At 45.1% G+C, this 24,835-nt stretch overlaps 1 pseudogene; it reads left to right on the top strand.

Annotated features, from left to right (window-relative positions):
• Positions 1–14,058: 14,058 nt before the first annotated feature.
• Positions 14,059–19,201, top strand: LOC144123734 (uncharacterized; annotated as a pseudogene).
• The last annotated feature ends 5,634 nt before the right edge of the window (positions 19,202–24,835 follow it).

Genomic DNA, 24,835 nt, shown 5'->3' with positions numbered 1-24,835 from the left:
TGGTTTGCTACATTGAAGTCTTACTATATATATAAAAATTGCGCACATAACCTATTTCAAGTTGAAAAATGCTTTGTCCAGAATTTCTGGGTATGCCAAGGGAAAGTTCACACTGAATTTACCGGGTGGATCAGACCTCTTTTCTTGTTTGCAAGATAAAAAGTTGGTTGTCTCACGATAAGAATGAACAGTGCAGTGCACTCAGGAGGTTATATCGTCAGTGATGCTCCAAAACGCCTAGGGTGTGGACATTTTAAACCTAGCACCCTCAGTGCTTGCCGTCATATATAGTGGACTTTGCCGGAACGATGCGATTTCTCCCTAAAATGGAAGACTGGCTTTTACGCACCGAACATTCTTCTCCCACCTAAACGATTGGAAGCTTTCCCTGTAGAGCAATGACACCTGCTTCCAAAGCTTAGACCACGACCTTTCCGCTGCTACACTGCGTAACTATAGAACTATTTATAAGTATATAAATACTATATATAAATTACTGATACATAAGATTGAGCCGTTGTTAATCTGAGTGGAAGTATCTATTTGTAGGAACAACATAAGCCAGCGAGACATACTATACTGTATCTCTTCCTCCCTTTGTCACTCGCTTTGTGTTTTGTGCCTTTTAGCTGCTTTGCGAATACCGATGTTACTGTGGAGAATATTTCAGTACTTAAATTCGAACACAACTATACCTAGACGGTCGAGATTTCAGAAGATAAATTTACTCATGGTCACGCACAGGGAGCACTGTGTAGCATTCGACACCATTTATTTTGCCGGCATAAATTCTTGAAGGTGCAGCATGGCCTGTGGTGTGATCAGTGGCAACAAGCCGACCGGTTCTGTTTTGATTCGTCTCATGGTGTTTTTTTTTCAATCGAAAAAAAACAACAAAAATATACCTTGAACGATCTAAGCTTCAAAACGCCGAGCTTTGATTAGAGGTGACGTAAATCAGGTTGCCTTGAATTAGGTGAAGGTAAGTAGGGCCACTTTAGTGTGTATTTAGTTCCAGAAGAAAGTGAGCAACATCAGGAAAAGGCGCGAGACAAAGGACTTCGTTTACTAGCACAGAGTCGTACCTTGGTTTTCAGAGTCGACGACTGCGCTCTTTTCCTTCGGATACCTCGCGCGCAGTGTAGTATAAAGAAAGGAGCCTTTAGCACGCACATTTCAATTCCTGAGCAGACGCTGATGATTGATGAATAACAAATTGCTCCTTTTTGCTGCACTTGTTTCATTTCCTTCTTTCCGAAACTCTAACCGAATTCGAGTGCATGCTTTTTGAAGGATACGACACGGATATTCCTCGTATGTGTTTTATTTTTCTAGCGTTCCGTTTTCGGCGGCAACCCTGAAGCACCAACTTAGTTCTTTCGGCCACCACGTGCTTCACCTGTCGCAAAAGCCTTTAGCTAAGCTCTGCAAGTGCATGTTGTTCGCGGTTCACAGCAAAAGACATCAAGGGCAGGTTAGACGCCAGCACACATTCATCTGCATTGTATGCTTGCCGCAGAAAAAGAGCTATTGTCGCGTATTTAAGGTCTTTTCCTTGAAATTAAACACCGCCACATATATAGAAGAATACACAGACAGACACGACAGTACGGATGCTGACTCCAACGATGCAACTACAGTTCACAAGAGTCCAACTACAGTCCCCATGAGTTAGCGCCCGGCCTATCATGTCTTTCTGTGTACTCGTCTAAATATGCAGCGCTGTTTAATTTAAGGAAAAGAAAAATGCATCACCAACTAGCCCCGCAACGTGTTTTATTAAGCGAACTTTGTTCTACTCTGGGCCCTTTCCTTTGAGTTTCTACTGTTAAATCCTGATCCTTTGAATATTGTCAGTGTCATTGCCGTCGCAACCTGCAAAGCAAGGTTCATCGCCTTCTGTCTCAAGAAAGGAGTAGTGCCCGTCGAAGTTAGTGCCCTTTTTGGGTTCATTACACCGTGTTTAGGGCATTCAAGACGTTTAAGCAAGGTGTTCGGAGCAGAGATATGGCGACAAGTTCGAATGCTGCAAGACTCGCTATGCCTGGTGTGTTTCAGTGAAGATCTGGAACGGTTGGCCAAGAGGAAGTTACAGTCCCTACGGTAGCAAGCAGCCCGGACCATTGAGGCGTTATGGGCGTGCATGCTAACACGAGCCCTGCACACTGATGTGAAGCCTTCTGGGAGAGAGGATGCTAGGAAGAGACCGGTAGTTTCAGGCAATGTTACACTACTAAAAGACATCACAGGAATTCTTGAAAAGGGACCGAAATACTGCCTAAATCCTAGCGTCCCGATTCACGAAATGTTGGCCTTCAAGCGCCGCGTAGCAAAGAAAGCGGAAGAAGACAATGAAGACAGGTGCGTCCTTGACGGTGTTGACAGCTTGGCGAGGACCACACTGGAGAAACCCGCCCCGAAAACAAAAGCACTGACAGACAAGGTAGTGGCATATTGCAAGAACAGCGGACTGTCCCTCCTGCAAGCAGACAAAGAAGGTTTTTTCGTCGTTTTGCCATCTGGTATTTACAGCGATAGGGCGATACAAGCAATAGAGAAGAGCTTTGTGGCAGTCAAACCGTCCTCAAACCGTAACAAGACCAAGGCAGTGGCGCTATGTAAATCCTTGGAACTACAGCAGCTGGAAAGAGCTATTGTGCACTCTAAAGTGAACACCTTGTCCGTATTTTTCGCGGTGAGAACCCATAAACCCGATGCACTCTTCAGGGCGATAGTTAGCGAGAAAGGGACATGGCAGAAACATATTAGTCGGCCCATGCCTAGGCACTTAAATAATCCTGCTTTTTCTGATCCGTTTGACATCAAGAATTCATTGGACGTGGCCAGTGTGTTGAAGAGAAAGAAGATTGAATATGCCTTTTCCTTAAATTTTGAAGATGTATTTTATTCTGTACCACATAACGACCTTTTTATTGCTATCAGACTGTGAACAGAAACCAATACTACCATCGCCTTCCAAAATACAGCCAGCTTAAGTTTATACAACTTTATATCACTTTTAGAATTTTATATCAACGCCACTTTTATCCAGTTTGACAGCCGGCGCTTTCTACACCGCCAGGGCATTCGCATCGCATCACGTGTCTCTCCCGTTTTGTGCAACATTTTTCTTGTATCTTTTGACAACATTTTGGCTTCAATAACTGACGAAGGCTCTGTCTTGAAGATTTTTAGGTATGTAGATGAGTTTTTAGCAATTTTAAAGAAAACAGACTAAGGCCTTTATGAAGGAATGGAAATGGATGTATATGTTAGAACTCTTCGGGCAACACTGAAAAGGGCTCTTTTACGTACGACATAGCTGGAGTCAGCGCCCGTCCTGTCATATATTTTTGTCTATTCGTCTAAATTTGTAGCGCTGTTTAATTTCAAGAAAAGAAAAAATGCATCGCCAACTAATCCCGCCACGTGTCTTATTAAGTCGCTTATTTAGGGTGTTTCTGTATTACATTGACGCCACAAAAAAAAACTGCATAAGTGAGGGTTAACAGATAACGAGAAAGAAGAAATGGCACGACGGTTAACCCTGGAAAACATGGTTAACAACTAAAACCTCTCAGTCTCTTCAACATCGGTCTCACGCTATTCACATATGTGCATTACCTAGCGTGATTTCGTACATTAAATCCGTAAATTCTATCTGATGGCCCCAGTCCCAGCAAATAGACAGGTTCGCTTGGGAATGAGTGGTGTATTTTTAAAGTACCATATTCATCGACACAGTCTAGGCGAAATAGAATTTGGGTCTGAGAATGTCTTTATAACATTGCCGTGTAAAAATTTAGTAGAATGCGGTAGCGCTGTTTTTTTAAATTAACGGTACTATGCACTATCTTTCATGCAGGGTTGAAATAATCGATTTATTCAGGTTAACAGCTTGTACCATGCTTTCTATGACTGTCAGTGTTTTTATTCTTCAACTACTGCAACAATTGCAAGCCACGCTACAAATAACTTACATTAGTAACTCAGGCAGAAGAACCACGGTGGAACTGATTTCTAATAAGGAAGTAATTGATAATTAGCATCCACCAAATGGCATTTTTTTTTACTTACCAACTCGCCCAAATTTCCGCCTTACCAAAGAGGAGCCATGAGGATACATAGGGAAGTTGAAGACCTTTCACTGAAACTTCGTAGTTGAAGAAAACTTGACCGTAGTCGGTGGTTCGAACCCGGGACCACTGTATGGAAGAGTATATAGCCGTATGGCTACGTTTGGGTGTATGTTATTTAGTAATTATTCCCTTAAAGCCAACATATGCCACCCTTATGGATTCCACTAAACATAGGACCAACATCGTTTCCATTTGTCGTTGATCGATATACTCTCGCCCTGCCAAAGGCTAGCGGCCCCGGTTAGCTTAGTTGGTAGAGCGACTGTCCCGGACCGGTGGTGGTTCCAGGTTCGAATACCAGGCCAGGAGGAATTTTTCTTCAACTATGAACTCTCTCAGAAAGCTGTATAGCTTTCCTTTACAATCATATGGTTGCGCTTGCATGGAAGCTAGTCAGTAATTGTTTCCTTATTAGAATGACGGATGACACGAATATTTTCTAAATTCCGAAATACCGATCCCCCTCTTTAATGAATGTTAATGTCATACAGACACTGGAAACTCGAAGAATGCTTTTGCGACTAAAATTTCTGTTTTTTTGAAAAATAAAAAGTTTTCAATGAGCCCGCATCCGTACATAAAATCATTAGTGATGCGATTAACGAGACATCGTCACGCCCAGACCTTAACACCTTATAGTGCCAAAACAAACTTGTACAAATATTCTTATTTTTTCTGAAAAATAACTGAGTGGAACCAGCTTCTTTTGAGTAGACTAGTAAGCACTAAGTGCATTGCCAATTTTTTATAAAAACGTTTGAATGTTGTATGTCCTGTTCTGGCGAAAAAAAATTGTGTTCAATTTACCTATTTTTTGTTCGAATCGTGCATGTGTTGTCTTTGGTTTCTTCATCTTTTAAATTGTGTACTAAATGTAACCATGCCTTGTATCTCGTTGTATTGCCCCTCCTGCCCGGGCCTGCAAAGGCTGTCAGTAATGAATAAATGAAATTAAATCTGGGTTGTGTGTTAAGTTTGTGCAATTAAAACTTTACCGCCAATCGTCTGCCGAGGAGGGTACTACTTGGCGTGATGCCACTGAGCAGGTGTCATAAGGATTTCCTCTATCACTAACTGCACTGACCTTAACTGAAACCCGGAGGGTGCTTTGTTTCGTCGAAATTTGTGTTGCTAAGACAAACAAAAATCAGTCTGGGAGCAGTACATTATGAGTGCACGAATTTTTAACTAGGATAACACTACGTCGCAGACACCCGCTGAGCGTGTGCTCTGAAGGAAAACTCGCACAAGACACGCGTGGGCTCGGAAAGAACGTTCGTTGCCGTACGCAGATAGTATTTATGCGCAAGAAACTTAGGACGAAGTGCGCATTAATATTTAGGGGTGGAAACACTGGGCCAGGCTGGGCCGCAGAACAATATGCCCCTACTTGCACAATAACTGTCAGCACTGACAACAGGTTATTAAAGTGACTGGATTGGAATTCCCAAATGAAAATGATTGTTCCGAATGAAATTTACATAAAACTGGCCTGCCTACAGTTGCACACGAACTGTTGCAGATATGTGTCGTTTACGTGTGCCGGAGTGCTTTTTGTAAGAACCCTGGCAGCTGCAAGAAATTACCATTGTGCAAAGGACAAGCATTAGTTTCGGTCTCAGTAATGTTACTTTGCTTTGATGCTCCATGATGCTTATAATGTGCAAAGTTGGTGTGAATCAGATTCCTGTGTTAACTTTAGACTGATGTGCTCTATGAACTCACAGGTTGCTATAGATTTTCTTGCACTTGATGACACACCTTTAACGCCGAAGGAGTTTCTGAGGGCGCCACCTGTACTACTTTATCAACCCGGATGCTGGCGGTTCTCTTAATGAAAATCCTGCATGTTTGTTAACTAACGAGGCGAGGCAGGGCATGCAGTCGCTAGCTGGCTCGCGGCAGGCAATAGTTCAGGGAGCGGGCGTGACGGGGACGTCTTGAGCGCGGGTTCTCAAGGCTTGTAAGCGCGTTTTTAGTTTCTTCGACTCACAAGGGGCAATCATTATTCATCTTTGCAATTTCGCTAGAAATCCACGGGCTCGCGCATAGAACACACGGCTGCATGTTCGGAGAAATAACTCGGTACTGAATATTGTGTAGGTGGTTGGAGGTAAAGAGAAAGCGTTGCTGCCGCCGATTTCTACTCTAGACGTTAAATAAAATCACCAGTCTTTGACACAATGTGCTCGCCAGCATGATTTTACTTAGGGACAGTAGTCAGAAAAAGCACTGGCATTTTCTTGCCCGAGCAGGCGTTCGCTCGCCGCCTGTTGATACAACTGCCGGGCAGTGCGTTGATAGCTATAGCTTTACTTAATAGCTTAATTCAAAATATCTCGTTGCATTGTTTCGCCCTACAGTTTCCGTTAGTTTGCCTCCTTAACAAATCGGTTGCTGAGCAGCTGAGGTGTTTGAAAAAGGCATTGGCTCAAGTCGCAAAATACCAATCGCCTACAAACTGCATGTGCTGGACGCAGCTAGGCGTCCTCGTAATTGTTACCGAGTGCTTTATGGCAGTGTTTATTCGCAATTTTTATACAATAATAAAAACTAAATCTAAAGAACGCGGCAACTCGGGCAACAGCCGCCCGTGGATGATTCATTGCAAATACATGTCTCGTGATAACGCCATTTTCATAACCCATTTTATGACACATCTTGCAATGAAAAAAACTAAATGCCCTGACGTGGCTTTATGCACACGATAAAGTGCGCTCTTCTAACACACACACCTGACTGTGCCAGACCGGCTCAATTTAGCAAACCTTTCTACATAAAGCATATATATATATATATATATATATATATATATATATATATATATATATATATATATATATATATATATATATATATATATATATATATAATTAGTTCGTATTAATAAATTGCCCCAAGTGAGCATTCAATGCAATGAAATCTCCCTTATATGTTCGTATAGCTTCCACACTCCTTAAAATATGCTGTGCTATCAACAGCAAAGCATTCCTTGGCCGCGAGTGAGCCGGCCGGCGGCCCGTGCATAAGAAAACGGCTCCAAGGGATAAATAAGTACGCAGGAAACTCAGTGTTGACCTTTTTCTTGCGCAATTTCAATTAAGCCGTCCACAGTGATGTATAGACGAGTGAGCGTAACATCTTCCCTGTTACGAAACCTTTGCCGCATGCACTGACTGGCAGAGTTAGTCGAGACCCAGACTGAGCTGTAAATAGCGTCCTATTGCGGTATTCATGGGTGGCTAATTTTTCAATGCTGATTGAATTTTCCTTTTTATGCTGGTACATGGATCCCACAGTAAAGCAGCTGGTTATTACTTGCTGTTTCCGCAGTGCGCGGACAAGATTCAGTCGCACCGTCATGTCGGAAGCTGCGGCAGCTACGGTAGGCACGGGCGGGCGAACCCTGTTTTGCCTACCGTGCGAAAGTAACTACTGACATCAGCGCCACCGCATCTTCCTGACGTAGCGGCATGAAGGAGGTGCATAGATAAAATGTTTATGGTTTATGGGGGTTTAACGTCCCAAAGCGACTCAGGCTATGAGAGACGCCGTAGTGGAGGGCACTGGAAATTTCGACCACCTGGGGTTCTTTAACGTGCACTGACATCGCACAGCACATGGGCCTCTAGAATTTCGCCTCCATAGAAATTCAACCGCCTCGGCCGGGATCGAGCCCGCGTATTTCGGGCCAGCAGCCGAGCGCCGTAACCACTCAGCCACCGCGGCGGCGGCATAGATAAAAGACTGCACCGGAAACGACTTTGGTAGGAAGATATTTTAAGGAGCAAATAATGTTGTGCCCCATGAAGGCGTAGCGTGAACGACTTCCATCGAAAGGCGCCTTAATAGCGGCAAATAGTGTGTTAAGTTGCCGTTGTTTTCAAAGAGCAACGATGTATGAATTGAGCAAGAAATAGGAACGTAATATCGCGCTTGTTTCTTGGCCCAGACCTGAGCACCCGTCGATAGTTTTCTCGTTGTTGAGGTCGACAATCTGCGTCGGAGCTCACTACTGCTAACGGTCGCAAATACGGTCGCTGGACTGCGTCTGCTGCGCTGCTGGTAAGTCCAACGGTATGAGTCGTATTTCAATCAAGAGAAATATTAAGATTTCGCACACAGACAGCTAAGCCCTATTGCCTTCACCCAGCGTCTTTGCTGGCTCTCTGTGGGTTGACGGTGTACAGAGGCCATGGTTTAGCTCCGCAGTTTATCAAAATTGGTATGTATATATCATGCGGTCTTCTAAACGGAGAACCGGTTTTGAACAGTGCCGTTAGTTCTAATGCGAAGTCGTGTAACCAATAAGCGGGAGATCCAAACAGGAAAGGTAGAGCGACACTTCCATGCTTATAAGCGTTCCTGAGGCAGCTTGATGATGAATAGCGATTTTGTTACTAAATTTGAACACACGAAAATACTAATGTGACGCTTTTCGTGTGAAGCAAAGGTCATTGTGTGTGTTTCATGGCAACAATGGGTGCCTAACAGTTTTCTCAGATATATTTATTCGGCAGGAAACCGTCGATTCCTTCTCGTTAGGAGCCACGAGCATATATGCCTCGAAAGCGGTAGACTGAAGACCGTGAATCAAAAATTCTTATTTCGGCCTCTAGGGCAGCTTGTATCATGCTGCGACAAAGAAGTTTCACGTGTTGAAGCGCGTTCTGGGCGATGAGTTGCATCCAAGTTATGTATAAGGTTGTGTTATCAACTGAAGTAATACAGCTATCCGCAGTTCGACGAAATGCTTCGCGCTCCAACTGGAAAACATGGGCATCGCATCAGGCGTCTGCGTCCACACAGAAAGCCTGTTCCGTAGAAACATCAGCAATGAGGGATAGCCTTTCAACCGAGAGAGAGGTTTTTCATGTAGCTGACTGGCTAATTATTACCGCGTGTGAGCGTGTTTCCTTCTAATGATCACCAGCATGCAGCACATGCGTGCGGTCCAAATGGGGGTGAATGCTGTTCCGCACTTCCTCATTAAACGAAATGGAGCGTCTGGTTTGAAAAAAAAATGTTTCCATGTTTACGTAGCAAGGTTAAATTGATTCGAAGTTTTTTAAAACATGCTGTCCACAAAGTGGCCTGATGAGCTCAAGTACATTAATACAGCGCTGCTGTGGTTAAGATGCAGTTTAATAATTTTCTCAGGTCCTCAAAAGAAAAAAAACTGAAAGCTGCCTCTTTATTTTTTGGGACCCGGTTGCATCTTACTGCTCATTTAATTTCCAGTAGAAAGTTTTTGTAAGCATTGCTTCGTTAAACACGAAACTAAACGCAGAACGGTTGTGTAAGACGCATTTTTAAATCGTTCGAATCAGCGTCGCTACCTGGGTATTATAATTTTTTTGTGAATAACTTGAACGGTAAAAATGTGAAAGATTCTTTGTTGGTGTGCCAGCCAACGCGGGGGCACAATGGTTATGGCGCTCGGTTGCTGCCCGAAATACGCGGGTTCTGTCCCGGCCGCGGCGGCCGCATTTCGATGGAGGCGAAATGCTAGAGGCCCGTGTACTGCGCGGTTTCAGTGCACGTTAAAGAATCACAGGTGGTAAAAATTCTCCGGAGCCCTCCACTAAGGCATCCCTAATAGCCTGAGTCGCTTTGGGACATTAAATCCGGCAAACGATAAACCATCTTTGTTGCAGTGCACAATGTGAACAACTGTTTGTTTGTCACTACGCCCTGACTGTAAGCGAACAGTCAACAAGAATTTTTTTACGGATGCACTTTGTCATGCATACCTTTTATTTCTCGAGTCCGAGAACACACCTCAGTTGACAGAAGCGTAACTTGAAAGTTTGGGCTTGCATAGAAAGTATACGCGGACCTGCCGTCCACGAGGTTGACGACAAATTAACCTTGTACGGTAAGCAATTTTGGAAGTTCTTATCGTGATAGGTAGAGTTTTGCCTTCGATGAGCCAAACTGAAACAATTTTTTAAAGCGATGTTTACTGACTTGGGGCATAAAAAGGTATGCAATGATGGATGATAAGGATGCTTAAATAAATAAAAAAAGGTTCCACGAGTGAACGATGATGTGGTCCTTGCAAATGGTCGTGCAATTGAGATATATTTAAGACGCATTTGTGCCATTGTTTCTTGTGAGGAGCTGATCAATATACCCTATATGTCCAGAGCCAAAGTTTCCATTGGGCATATTTTAAAAGGAGCCAGAAATTAAGCTAAATATAGCCAAATGTATCATTCCATTAATTCTTAGTGTCAAATTTGTAGTCAAGTAGAACAGAGGGAGTATTATGAGTACAATTCTAATTAATAGAAATTAATGAAAACCTTCAAAAGAACAGCATTTTGAACCACCGCAAGAAACAGAGTAAAAGCACAATTTAGTTCATTTGCTCAGTCTTGAAGCCACAGATACGTGGCAAGTAGACGATAAATTTATTCTAAGGTTCAGTGCGCGTGCACATAGTTTATCTACATTAGACAGTGTTTTTGTTCCAATGTTTAGAGGAATCACAAAGGTGGAGCACATTTGTAATAAGAGTGTAATTACTGATTAGCATTCACCCAAGCGTTGCCAAACGGCTCCAAAGGAAAGCCATGGACATTTCAGATAAACTTCTTAGTTGAAAAAAAAATTCATTCCAGTCCTGGGTTCCAACCATGGGGCAGTCTGTGTAAGGCAGTCTCGGGCAATCGCTCTGCTAACAGCATTAATCAAAACAGCCGGCAGATGGTAGCGCGAAAGCGATTTGATCAACAATAGATCAACAATTGATCAACAATTTCTGCAGGGCACAAAATGGTGTGCTGCTGCGTATAAACAATCGCGCGCGATCTCCCTTGTGGATCCAGACACATGCACACAATGACGCGAAGAATTGTCAAAAGAGACGTAGAAAGCATACTTGCATTAAAGGCACACCGAGAACAATTAGAAGCTGGCCTGTGTAGGCAGGGTACCGCGTTCTAATCACAGACTATTGACATCGCAAATGGTGCTTTCATAAGCTAGAAAAAAAAAAACGAAATACAGATGTCGCCGCCACTAGGCGATTTCGTAAGTAAAATGCTCTCGTCGCCATATCTCGCGCCGTGGATCCCAAAGACTACGCTGCACCGCCACTTAGTTCAAAATGGGGACAACCCATCCTTTTCGGCAAAGAAGACGTGATTTTGAATAGAAATACGGGGAGATTTTTAAATCTATTTCTTACGGTGACAAATTCATTTTATGCTGCTGTACATATGCCAGCAAAGCGGAAAGGAACACGAGAAATAATTTTTACCAATCCAATTATTGCACAGAGTTGTCGTCAGTATATTCCTTCAACATCGTGCACATTAAGCGCTACCGTGGTCTTCTCTGGTGTGTTGCCGTAGCCGCAGAGATAGCAGTTTGCCTTCTTATACGCGAGCACCAAAGTTCTTGGCTCTGCGTTTTGTGCGTGCTATGGACATGCTGATTTGAAAGAGTACTCATACCGTTGTAGCAAGCGCAGCGATGGCCGAGTATAATCAAAATATTAAGAAAGCGATGACTACGTGGTGTCAGCCTGCTGCAAGCGTGCTGAAAATTTCGTGTGTAAATGCAATAGGTTCAAAAGATTACTTAAGGGTAGAAGGTCGTTTTTTTCGTATAAATTAGATTATTTGCCTGCAGATGCCACCTGTGCGGATTTACCCTTTTCGATCGACGATCAAGGCTTGACAAGCTACGTAACAATAACAGGATTGCAAACTCGGACACACGCTCGAGAAATGTAGCTATAGAAAGGTATATAGTAGACCTGTAATAATAAACTTCTCAGATGTTCTTCTTCAGCCGTTGCATATTATTGGACTCTTAAAGCCGAATCACTGTTCTGAAAATCACTCAGCGGATTTTTGACTCTTTATTCTCGGAGCCTTCACTTCAGAAAGTTGCAGGCACTCAGTCGAAACTTTTGCTTAGGTTCCGCACACTTTTTGAAATTCAATGTGAATTTCAGCAGTATAAAGTCAAACATAGGAAGGAAAGATCCAGCACTGAATCATGCATCAGCATACAACACCATACTTCATCTCACAAGTCGTTTAGAGCAGAGCGTCAGGTAGAGCTATCTGTCCAATCAGGGCCAGAGAAGGCAACAAATAGTCCCTAAAAATATTTAGCAGTGTAGTGGCTGTTTTTCAAACAGTTATTGCAGTAATTGAAAAGGTTGTTCAGAATGGCGTTTTGAAAGTACATCGAGCATTTTATTAACTTTTCAAACTAGCAGAGAAGGTCAGCCTGAAAACAGCGCTGAGGAGGCCTGCTGCGAAGTGGTGCGCCACCGTTTATAAACATGGCATCTGCCGAATCGACCGAGTCACCTGCGCGCAGCCAGAAGCTGGACACTAGTGTTCTTTCCATCCTAGAGATGGAGCCACCAGTTGCGGTGTGAGGGGCTCGGGGGAGCACGTTTTCCTCCACACGCTGTTCTAAATCACTTAGATCTCCAGTATGATCACGTCATCACCTGGGCCCCAGGACATGCAGGTCTCGATGGCAATATTAGGGCAGATGCCCTAGCTCGAGATTACACCAGCCGAGCGGGACACACCGACTCTACTGTCTACCCCCTCTCAACCCATTTTTCAGCCCGCCCGGAGACCCTCCGCCTAGATAGGCGTCTCTACCTCCCTCCACATAAGCAACTTTCCCCGGAGGACTGCTACCACCTAAGACGCGTCCAAACATTTACTTTCCCCAATCTTCACCACCTACACCTCATTCACCCAACATTATATGTAGACGCATCTCCTTGGTGTGGCGAAATTCCCGCATTCAGGCATGCTCAGATTAACCGAACCACTTAAAGCCACACAATGAGCCGCATGAGCAGTGGGAGGTGACGCTGGCCAGCGGCACCCTGGAAGACCTGGAGCCGCTAGTCGCCATCTCCAAAGCGTCGGCCGAAGCCACTGTAGTCTTGGACTGAGGACCCTACCCACAATCCGCTAAGGTCTTCTTTTCACAATAAAATGTTTATTCTCTTTCAGCGCAGCCTTCACGACGCTTCAAACGGCTGTTGAGATGGAATGTATATTTTGGGTTCTAAAGCAAAGATTGCGTGACTGCCAGTATGAGGGAGAGTTCTTGGAGTTTATGGCGTAAACGTCAACGCACTTTCCTCCAAGCTCAGGAAAGCTGATGAAGCGCTTCTAGTCTGTGCGGCTGTCACGACGTGCTACGTGGCAAAGAGCGTCAAAAATCAATGCAGAATTCTGAGTGCTACCCGACTGATTTCCTTGCACCATCAAAGTTTCGCTGCGAGCGCGAGGTATTTTATAACAGATTTTGCAGCGCGTCAGAACAGTAAGACATCGTTATCTGCATCTTCGCGCACAATTTCATGGGAAACTAACTTTCAACTACAAATTCCAAAATTCCGGTTCTGTTAGGCAGTGTCGTTAGAGGCAGTTGGTTATGTCCAAGAAGCCTGGACGTGTCTCTAATATAGGCTTGATGACATCACCATCCCAAGCTTCGGTCATTCCTTGCCGCCATTCTGAATGCAGCACTGACGTCATGATTTCAAAGGACGAGATTACTGCAATGTATGGGAACTACTGACGAATGAAAATGTGCCGCTTATTGATGCGTGCCGCCGCAGTGTTACAGGCGTGATAAGTGACGCGCCAAGTGACGTCAGCAGTGCCTCAACGAAACGCGAGCACATGCATGAGCGCAGCCAGAAAGCATCCGAGCTGTCGCCCAATAAACTACTACGCAGCATTCTTATCGCTTCTTCCTTACCGGGACCCGCGAACACCACAACTGGCGATGAGGATGGCGGAAGCAATGCAGGACGCAGGAAAGAAGCGCTGAAGCTGGGAAACGAAGTGCCGAGGCAAAAGTCTGAAGAGCAAGGCTGGATTCATCCGCACCTACAACAGAAGGCCACAGGACGTCCGAGATGGCAGCCTCCAGTCATATTGGTCAAGTACAAGCCTTCGACGGAAACTGTGAGTGACTGGCTATCTTACGAAGAACGCCTAATTTCCTTTTTCGCGGTGAACAAGGTTCAGGAAGACCTCAAGGTGCATGCTTTGCTAAGCGTCATTGGGCCGAAGTCGTACAGCCTCTTGAAATCTTTAACTGCACCAAATAAGCCGTTGGAAAAGACGTTCAAGGAACTAATTTAACTGCCTCGCAATCACCTCACCCCGAGAGTGTTTGCGATTGGAGAGCGAGCGAAATTTCACAGAAGATGTCAACTGCAAAATAGGAGTATCGGAGAGCACGTAGTCAAGCTCAGAAAACTCGTTCAGACCTGCGAATCCGTCACCTTTTTGGACGAATCGCTTCGTGACAGGTTTGTGTGCGGTTTATTCCGCACCGACATTTAGCGATTCTTATTTGCAGAAGACAAAACGCTGACATTTCAAAAAGCTGTTGAGCGCGCACTTGCTTTCGAAGAAAAATGTTCACGAAGCGCATGCTAGAGAAGCTGTCGACGACTTTCAAAATGGCGCTGAGGCTCAGCCAAAAGAAAGCATTGTTTCGAGTGTTATCGCAGCGGCTATGACAAGCATTTTCGCCGCGCCTGTCTGCATATAAGTGCTCGAACTGCGACAAGAAAGACCACGTTCAACGTGCCTGCCGTGGTCCCAAGAAGAAGCCAACGAGTTCAAGGAAGTGGATACGCACTCTTGAAAGTGATGACACGGGAAACGGCCAGATGCTGTCTCGAAAAAAAGGCGCCCCATTACCGTCGACGTCGAAATTCAATGTCTACCCTTGAGTATGGAGATAGACACAGACGCTACGGTGTCTGTAATATCAAGGGAACTGTTCAAGAGACTTAGACCGCCTTTAAAACTCCACCCGACGAAACTACGACTGAAAACATACACACGAGAAGTTGTCCAGCCCTGCGGCGTCATCAACACAGCCGTAAAGTACAAGGATCAAGTCGATGACCTTCCGTTGTACGTTGTAGACTACGGCGGACCAGCTCTTCTAGGACGCGAGTGGCTCGAAACTTTTCGCTTGGACAGGGACGAAATCTGCAGTTTACACAAGCTGTGCAACGATTCGTACCTTGACGCAAACCAAGAGAGCTACGGCACGCGACTGAAAGTGCTCCTAGACAAATATAGCACCATTTTTGACGCCACCGTTGGAAAAATAGAAGGTGAGCAAGCTTCCTTATTTCTTAAAGAAAAACGTCCATAGTTTCTCAAAGCTAGAAACGTGCCTTTCGCACTACGTTCAGCAGAGGAGGAAGAGCTGCGAAAGCTAGAGGAGATGAGCGTCATCACGGAAGTTTCTACTAGCGAGCTTGCTTCACCTATCGTGCCGGTTGCTAAGAAGTACGGGACATTACGTGTGTGCGGAGATTACAAGACGACTCTGAACTCTGTTTTAGACACAGAGCAGTACCACCCTCTCCCTAGGCATGATGAGATATTAGCAGCACTTGCCGGTGGGCGGTACTTTTCAAAGCTGGATCTAAAAAGAGTCTACCAACATATGGAAATGTCGGGGGACTCTCAAAAGCTTCTCACGTTGAATACGCATAAAGGGCTGTTTGCTGTAAACAGGCTACCCTTCGAAGTCGCCTCTGTACCTACATTGTTTCAGCGTATTATGGATAACACATTAAAGGGCCGCCAGGAATAATATGTTATCTACACGACATTCTTGTGAAAGGAGCTACTGCCGAAGAGCACCTAAGAAATCTTGAACATGTGTTTCAAACACTAGCGCGAAAAGGTGTTCGAGTCAAGAGCCAAAAATGGACGTTTTTCAAGGAAAGCCTTCAGCATCTTGGGAATATTATCAGTAAGACTGGCGTCAAACCAACCAACGAAAAAGTTGCTCTGCTGAAAGCCCCGGCGCCAACTAACGTGGCTCAGCTGCGCTCCCTACTTGGTCTCATTAACTACTAAGACAAGTTTACGCCGAAACTGGCAACACTCGCAAAACCCTACTACAGATTGTTACAGAAGGACGTCTCCTGCTCCTGGGACCGAAAATGCGAGACCTCATTTCAAGCCATCAAATTAGTGTTGTCATCAGCCGAAGTGCTTGCGCACTACACCCGGCACTGTCGCTGCAGCTGTCGCGCGATGCGTCTTCGTACGGTCTCGGCGCTGTGTTATCGCATGTTATGAAAGACAACACGGTAAGACCAATTGCTTACGCGTCCAGGACTCTATCAAAGACAGATGAGAATTATAGCTAGATTGAAAAGGAGGCGCATGCCCTAGTTTTTGGCATCAAGAAATCTCATTTTTATATTTATGGTCGGCCATTTACGTTAATCACTGACCATAAGCCTCTACAAACCATTCTTGGCCCGAAAAGTGGCATCTAAGCAATAGCTTCCGCAAGACTACAACGGTGGGATGCAACGTTTCTGCTTACAAGTATAACCTTGTCTACCGAAAGTCAGCCCACAACGTTGACGCGGATTGTTTTTCGCGACTTCTGTAAGGAACAACGGATGGTGAGGACAACACGAGGGAGATATTTTATGCGCTTCGCTTGGCATCTCTTCCTGTGGCAAGCAAAAAGATCTTGCGCCACAGTGCTTGTGATCCTGTTCTCAATCTAGTATTGAACTTCACCAAGAAAGGGTGGCCTTCGCATATTGATAACTGCTGAAACCCTACTTTGACAGACGCAGTGAACAGACTGTCCAGAAGGATGCCTGATGCATAGAATGCGAGTGGTCGTGCCACTAAAGCTACAACATGCAGTTTTGGAGGAGCTACACCAGGGACATCCAGGTATCGTACGAAGCAAAGAACTTGTGCGAAGGTACGTATGGTGGCCATCCGTTGACAAAGACCTCGAAAATCAAGTGAGACACTACCTGCCATGCCTGCAGCAGCGCTACATGCCTAAAAAGGCGCCATTGCACCCGTGGTCGCGACCTACGCATCCATGGTCGTGTGTCCATATTGACTTTGCGGGCCCGTTCCGTAATCGTATGCTGCTAGTGGCTGTAGACGCGCATTCAAAATGGCCAAAGGTGTACGTCATCACATGTGCGTCCGCGCAAGCAACCATAGCATGATTACGCGATTTGTTCGCTCGATGCGGCGCGCCGGAGACAGTTGTAAGTGATAACGGCGCACAATTCACATCGTAAGAGCTCGAAGCATTCATTAAAGAGCACGCCGTTCGGCAAGTTTTCACTTCTGCTTATCACCCGAGAAGCAGTGAACTGGCTGAAAGGTTCGTGCAGATGGTAAAGAGCGTATTCCGCAAATGCCCAGCAACAGCAAGCCTTGAAGAAACATTATGCAAATTCTTGATGGCATATCGGAACACACCGCATGCGACGACACTTGAGACACCGTCTTATCTTTTCCTTGGTCGGCAGCTGCGCACTCGTTTGGACGCTTTGAAGCCCGCCCTGTCGCGTACAGTCAGCGCAAGCCAGTTCTAGCAAACGACGCTGCCGAGTGCATTTCATACTGTGTTTCAAGTGGATGAACAGGTTTTCGTGCGCAATTTCAGGAGCGGACCAAGATGGCTCAACGCAACTATCTCGCAGCGCACCTGGCCACTATCGTGCGAGGTCAAGGTGCAGACACCCAACGGACCCTGCACGCGGAGGCGACACACGGACCATTTGCTGTCAGCCTCGGCTGCGACGATGGCGTCCCCATTTGCGTGGGGAGAGGAGACCGACATCTGTTATCCAGAACTTTCAGATTGTCCGCCACCATCAACCGCTGTCTCCGCAACTAACCCTGCACCCGTGGTCAGCGGAAACAGCCCTACGAGGCGGTACCCTCAACGAGTCAGGAAGCCGCCATCGCGACTCTCCAAATTGCGGTGGAGGAAGTGATGCATGCCGCCGCAGTGCTACCGGCGTGATAAGTGACGCTCCAAGTGACGTCAGCAGTGGCTCTACAAAAAGCGAGCACCTGCATGAGCGCAGCCAGAAAGCGTCCGAGCTGTCGCCCAATAAAGTACTACGCAGCCTTCTTATCGCTCCTTTCTTGCCGGGACCCGCGGAGACCACACTTATAATATCGCAATTAAGCCTTCCGCATCAGTTCTAAAAACTGGCAGCTTTCCGTCCGGGGAGGCACTAATTCCAGCTTACTAGACACGCCATATATTAGGTGCATGCACGACCAAGAGCCGCTCCGGAAAGCCTAAGGGTGGGAACGATGAAAAGGAGGAACAGACGGCAGTGCGTCTGGGACGCTGAAGGTATGGCGCCTGCTTTTTGTTGTAGAACAAATATAAAGAAGCCTTGGAGGTCTTTCTTCAGTTTTTTACATAGTTACGGCTGGTTGGTCACTTTGCAAGTAATTAGTTTCCTGCCAACTAACTCTTGGAACTCAGGCTGGAAGCGACAAGAAGCTTTAAAAATGCCAACACAAGCATGTAAGAACGGGTTTCATGAAAGTGATGGCTCTAAACCCGTTAGCATGGTAAGAAGGAGCAGCCCGCCATAGAATAGCATCGAAGCGCCTCATTCACAGCGTACTACTAGATGCACATAACTGCACTGATGTCTCAGTTGCCTGGAACTCATGTCATAATTAAAGAAGCAAAGAGGTCAAAGCAAAGCGAAGAAAAAATTTACGGGCGATCAATTTGATTGATGAGGAGGAAATGCGATAAGATGCTTTTTTCACTCGGCAGTCAATTACAGTTCTGATCCCATTCCGATTCTGACCTCATTGTCTTTCACTCCCCAATGAATTGCCGTGATTCTCTTCGAATTCCTGCTGCGCAACTAGACCAAAGTTGCCGCGTTCATAGATCGTGGCGAGTCCTCATACCGCTACGAAAGCAGTGGCACAGCGGTTAAACGATGCACATCTGTACTGACCGGTGGCTGTATTTGAAACAGCCACCGGTAGGGCTTGTGGGACGCGGGTTGCTCTTCCCGGGCACTGCTAGAAGGAGTAGCTCCCACAAGCTTCTGGCAGGTCTTTGGCAGGCTGTACATTTTGCACGTAGCCTTGCTACTGTCTGAGTATTTTTCATCTAAGTCGTTTTCATTTCGTCATTGTTCATGCGGCGTCTCCTTATTCTCCTCTACAGGTGGAGACGGGGAAGGCAAGAGGATAGGGGGTGGTTGACAGCTGGCCCGTGAAGAGAGTAGTGTTGAAATCTGGGTCAGTTGGTACATGTTCAGGAGTAAAACCAGTCAAAAGACGGGACACAGCGAAGAGACGAGGCACACACACGACGACTGGTACCAGATCACCGCCTAGCAGTGGAGCCATCACACAGACGCCCACGCCGCCGGACAATTTTCTCATTTGTAAGCCTCCTAATGCTGTTGCATGAAAACATGAATGCTAGCACACGGCTGACAGAACTCAGAACATCAAGATTACTTCCCGGAATTCCAAGGAATTTGTGACACGATTCGTGGAAGGTTGTGTTGTGTTGTGTTGTGTGTTGTGTTTTATGGCACATAGCCAACTGAGGCCATCATGCGCCAAGAACAAGGTATAGGAAAATTCTTTTGTTGAATATTATAGAAATGCAAGAATAATCCTTGCTCTAGCGGCCCTCAAACATTAATATTACCCAGTGAACACATACACAAATTTTATAAATGGCTACAAGTAAAAGCTTTAAAGAGGGCCGGGTAACCTCAGTAGCCTTCCTTGGCTGCAGAAGGACATCGAGGCTCCCAACCAATCAAAATAAATGCCTCAGCTTTCTTCTCAGGCCTGAGAAATTGGCTGAGGTGTACTGAAATTCAAACAAAACAGTGGGTAAAAATTTAGAGTCTCTTGAGAAATCCCGTTTCGTTAAGAAAGCTAAAAACACATGATTTATTAACAATTGCATCGTCTCCTAAAAGCAGTGCGGGATGAAAAAGAATGCATTTATTATAAAATTCAGTAAAATACGTTTTTCTGATTTCTTCCAGTTCCACACAAGAGAATAAAATATGGTTAACCGTGAGTTCATCTCCACATTGTTGGCAAACAGGTTTGTCTTGTTTTGTTAGTAGGAAGTTGGGCGTAAGGTGCGTGTGGCCTATTCGGAGACGGCATAAGATCACTTCCTTTAAACGTTCTTGGTGCACACACGACTTAAATTCACCTAAAACTGGTTTTACCAAGTGTAGTTTATTTTTGACCTCATTGTTCCAAGCCGACTGCCATTTTTTTCTTAGTTTGCTTGCTACTAATTTCATGCAATCATTAAACGGCATATTTACTTTCATTATTTCCTTGCCACGAGCTTTACCAGCACACACATCTGCTCTCTCATTGCCTTTTATTCCCACATGACTCGGGACCCAGCACAGTTTTATATTTTGTCCTTGAGCTGTGGCGGTTACTATGTTGTGTATGATGTCACCGAGCAGAGGGGAGCTTGCATTTTTAGAATGGAGAGCTCTAAGTACACTTAAGGAGTCTGTGTAGATAACAGCATTTTTGAGGTTCTCACTTAGTATTTTTTCTATGGTCATCCATACTGCGTAGCACTCCGCGGTGAAGATGGAGGAACACTGTGGTAGTCTTACTATTTGCTCCGAATTTCCTCGCACCACTGCGCTTCCTACGCAACTATCTGTTTTTGATACATCAGTATAAAATTCTGTAAAACTACTGTATTTTTCTTCAAGGGCACGGAATTCTTGTAATATATGTTGCTGTGGAGTTCGCTTTTTACGGAAATGTGCAAGAGTGAGATCACAGATTACAGGAAAATTGAACCATGGAGGCAGTGGACCACGTCTTCGAGCAACGCCAGGTAATGCATCCATTACGCCGAGGTTTTTGCACACATCTTCAAAACGCAGGAGAAGTGGCCTTATTGCTAATGGTTTGTTGTTAAATAGTGTTCTAGATGGGCACTTTGTAACTATTTGGTGAAAGATATGTCTAGGTAGTGAACCGATTTTTAAAACGTACGAGCAAGTGAGCATGGTTCTTCTCTCTGTAAGCGACGGCTCGTTGGCTTCCACATAAAGACTGTTTATCGGTGACGTCCTGTATGCACCGGTGGAAAGACGCAAGCCTAAATTGTGTACTGGGTCTAGACGTTTAAGGTACGATTGCCTCGCTGATCCATAAACTATGCATCCGTAATCTAATGTAGAACGTACGACAGAGCGATGAATCCGTAAAAGTCAAGTCCTATCGGAACCCCAATGTTTTCGTTAAAGCACTTTTAGTATATACAGAGATTTAGAAGCTTTCTTTTTGAGTATGTTTATGTGTGGTAGGAATGTGAGCTTTTTATCATGTCATTCCTAGAAATTTGTGCTCATCTTTAATTGGTAGTGGGACTTCATTTAAATACAAGGAGGGATCAGTGTGCAGTCCTCTTCTAAGCGAAAAAAGAACAGCTACTGACTTGAGCGTGGAAAACTTGAAACCGTTTCTGTCTGCCCATGTTTTTAGTTTATTTACTGTCATCTGTATTTGCCTCTCACACGATGAAATGCTAGAGGATGTGCAAGCAATCTGGAGATCGTCGACGTAGACAGAATGCATGATAGACTTTGGGATTATTTTTGCTAGGGAATTCATTTTTACTATAAAAAGCGTGGTGCTGAAAATGTACCCTTGAGGCACGCCGTTCTCTTGAATGAAAGCTTTAGAAAGAGTGGCACCCAGGCGTACTTGAAATGAACGGTTGGTCAAAAACTCACTCAAGCATTTTAGCATTCTACCATGGATTCCGAGGTCTCCAAGGTCCCGCAGTATGCCAAACCTCCATGTGGTGTCATAGGCTTTCTCTAAATCGAAAAAGACCGCAAGGCAGTGTTGCTTGTGTATAAATGCTTCTCGGACTGTGTTCTCTAGGCGGATTAGATGGTCGGTTGTAGAGCACGCCTTTTTAAACCCACACTGATGGATGTCAAGAAGATCACGAGATTGTAATATAAACATTAATCTAATGTTAAGGACGCTTTCGAAAGATTTGGCAAGTACGCTTGTTAGGGCTATAGGTCTGTAATTGCCAGGGGAGGTAGGTACTTTTCCCGGCTTCAACAACGGTACAATTATGGCTTTTTTCCATGCCTCTGGAATCTCTCCTGATAACCATATTTTGTTAAAACAAATTCAGAAGGGAGTCTACAGCATGTTCAGACAAGTGGGCAAGCATTTCGTAATGGACTTCATCTGGTCCTGGTGCAGTTTGTTTACCCGAAGAAAGTACACTGTTAATTTCTTGTAGTGTAAATGGGCTATTATATGCTTCGTGAGCACTGCCCTTTATCGGCAGTCTTTCTTTTTCGGCTGTGTCTTTATATTTTTAAAACGATTCTGTATAGTTAGAGGAACTAGATACAGTGGAAAAATGTTCGCCTAATATGTCTGCTTGTTCTTTTATATTTGTCTGTACACCAGGGGCGGTCAGAAGAGGAACTGTGAATGGAGAGTAGCAACCATTCATTTTGTGTACTGCCTCCCACATTTTTTTCGAAGAGACTTGGCTGTTTATCGAGGAAATGAAACGCTGCCAGGATGATTTTTCGGCATTTCGACGTATGTACCGCGCTTTTGCTCTTGCTTTTTTAAATTTTATAAGGTTCTCCTGTGTGGGGTATCGGGGAAATATACCCCAAGTTTTATTTTTTTGTTTTTTTTCCTTCTTTGCAATCTCGTATCCACCACATTTTATGGTTGCGTTGTACTATTCCTGAAGATTGGGAGATAGCCAAGCGTGCGGCAGAAAAAAATGGAATTTGTGAACTTTTCATTTACATTAAGATTTTCTAACGTGGCTGCTGTTCTGAACAGCTGCCAGTCTGCTAAATTGAGCTTCCAACACCGTGGTTTTGTCTGGATGATTGATGGTGGGAATGACAGGCAGATTTTAACAGGGAGATGATCGCTTCCGTACGTGTTGTCTAAGACATCCCATTTAAAATCGCTAAAAACTGAAGGAGAGCTAAATGACAAATCTAAACACTCATTTTTCCTGAACTAGGGGAGCAATAAGTAGGTTTCCCGGTGTTCAATAAACAAATATTGTTGGATAGTATAAAATCCTCAATAACCGGACCTCTGCTATCGGTTTTCTCACTGCCCCAGAAACAAGAGTGTGCATTAAAATCGCCAACTATCAAGTATGGCTCCGGTAACTATTGTAAAAGGCTCTCTAATTCATGCTGTCTTACTTCGAGATGTGGTTGAAGATATACGCTACAAATTGTAATGGTTTTGTAACCAACCACGGTGGCTGCTACGGTTTCGAACCTAGTTTTGAGTTTGATCTCGCTAGCAGCTACGCCAGGTTGCACAATGATTCCTACGCCTCCCGAGAGTCTGCTCGCCCCCTCTCGGTCACACGCGGAAGACAGTATACTTCTTTAGAACCTTTGTGTGCTGAGAGCCTAGATTGGTTTCCTGCACACATAAAGCAATAGGAGAAATTGTGTTTAAAATGTCTTTTATGTCGTTATAGTTATTTACGAGACCTCTGCAGTTCCAGTGTATTATGAAAGCCATCTTAATGTTGTGTGCGTGGGTGCAGATAAAATTAGATTAACTTTGATTTGGCCCCTTGACTCGGAGCCTCACATTTTTTTGATCGATCCAAAGACCTCCGCCGTCCGTCCGATGTGGACGGCACGGGGCTGCCCTGGGTCGTGTCCATCGCCTCAGCAGAGGCGCTGGACGACCGTGCAGGATGCACGCTGATTTTTGAGTTAGACCTCGACCTGTGGGAAGAGGTCTTGAGGCCCGCTGACCCGGGGGTCTGCGCAGCCTGCTTTGGGGTTGGCGGAGTAGTATCAGCTACTCCACCAGGGGGCGCGGATGGCCCTGTCATAGGCCCACTGCGTGCGGCCTGGACAGGTGCCGAAGCCTGGTGTGGTGCGCCGCGCCCACGCACCACATCGGCGAAGGTTGTTTTCGCAGTGAAGGAGAATCGGTTTGTTTCGGCGTATCGCTTTCTCGCTTCCTTGAAAGAAATGTTTTCAGTGGTTTTCAGAGTAATTATTTCTTTTTCTTTTTTCCAGGACGGACAAGCCCTGGAGTATGCAGCATGGTCTCCCTCACAATTTGTGCACCGCAGGGCAGCAACACATTCATCTGACTGGTGGTCCTTCGAGGAGCATTTCGCGCAAGTTTTGCGGCTGCGACAACTCTGTGAGCCGTGGCCGAACCTCTGGCAATTGAAACATCTGCGTGGGTTGGGTATATATGGCCTTACATTTATTTTCAGGTACCCGACTTCAATGCTTTGAGGTAGTGTGCTGGTGTTGAAAGTGAGGATCATGTGTTTCGTATCTATTTCCTTGTTATCCTTCCGGATCTTTATCCGCTGAACATTTATGACATCTTTGTCGGCAAGGCCTTCAAGCATTTCTTTTTCAGAGAGGTGAACAAAATCAATTTCTGATATGACGCCTCGGACTGTGTTCAAAGATCGGTGTGACGTGATGGAGCCAGGAATCTCCCCTATCGATACAATGTTTGCAAGTTTAGAGTGCTGGACAGTGTCACGTATTGCGAGCAGTAAGTCGCCACTAGCCGTTTTTGATACCTTATACCCAAACCCCAAGGTATCTGTCAGGCACTTTGCTACCAAGAATGGGGAAATCAGTCTTGCTTGTTGTTCTTCAGCTTTGCTGTGAATGACGTGAAATTTTGGGAATGACACTTTTCTTTTTTGAAAAAAATCTTCATCGTTCCGCCCTCTTTTTAGAGAGCGATCGGGTTTGGAATAGAGGGTAGCCATAAAAAAATTTAGTTTTTCAGCCACGGTGCCAGCCACCCACCACGGAGCCC

This window comes from Amblyomma americanum, chromosome 3, assembly GCF_052857255.1.
Source record: "Amblyomma americanum isolate KBUSLIRL-KWMA chromosome 3, ASM5285725v1, whole genome shotgun sequence".
NCBI classification, from domain to species: Eukaryota; Metazoa; Arthropoda; class Arachnida; order Ixodida; family Ixodidae; genus Amblyomma; species Amblyomma americanum.
The sequence above is the reverse complement of the archived record's forward strand: the minus strand, read 5'-3'. Positions and strand labels throughout refer to the sequence as shown.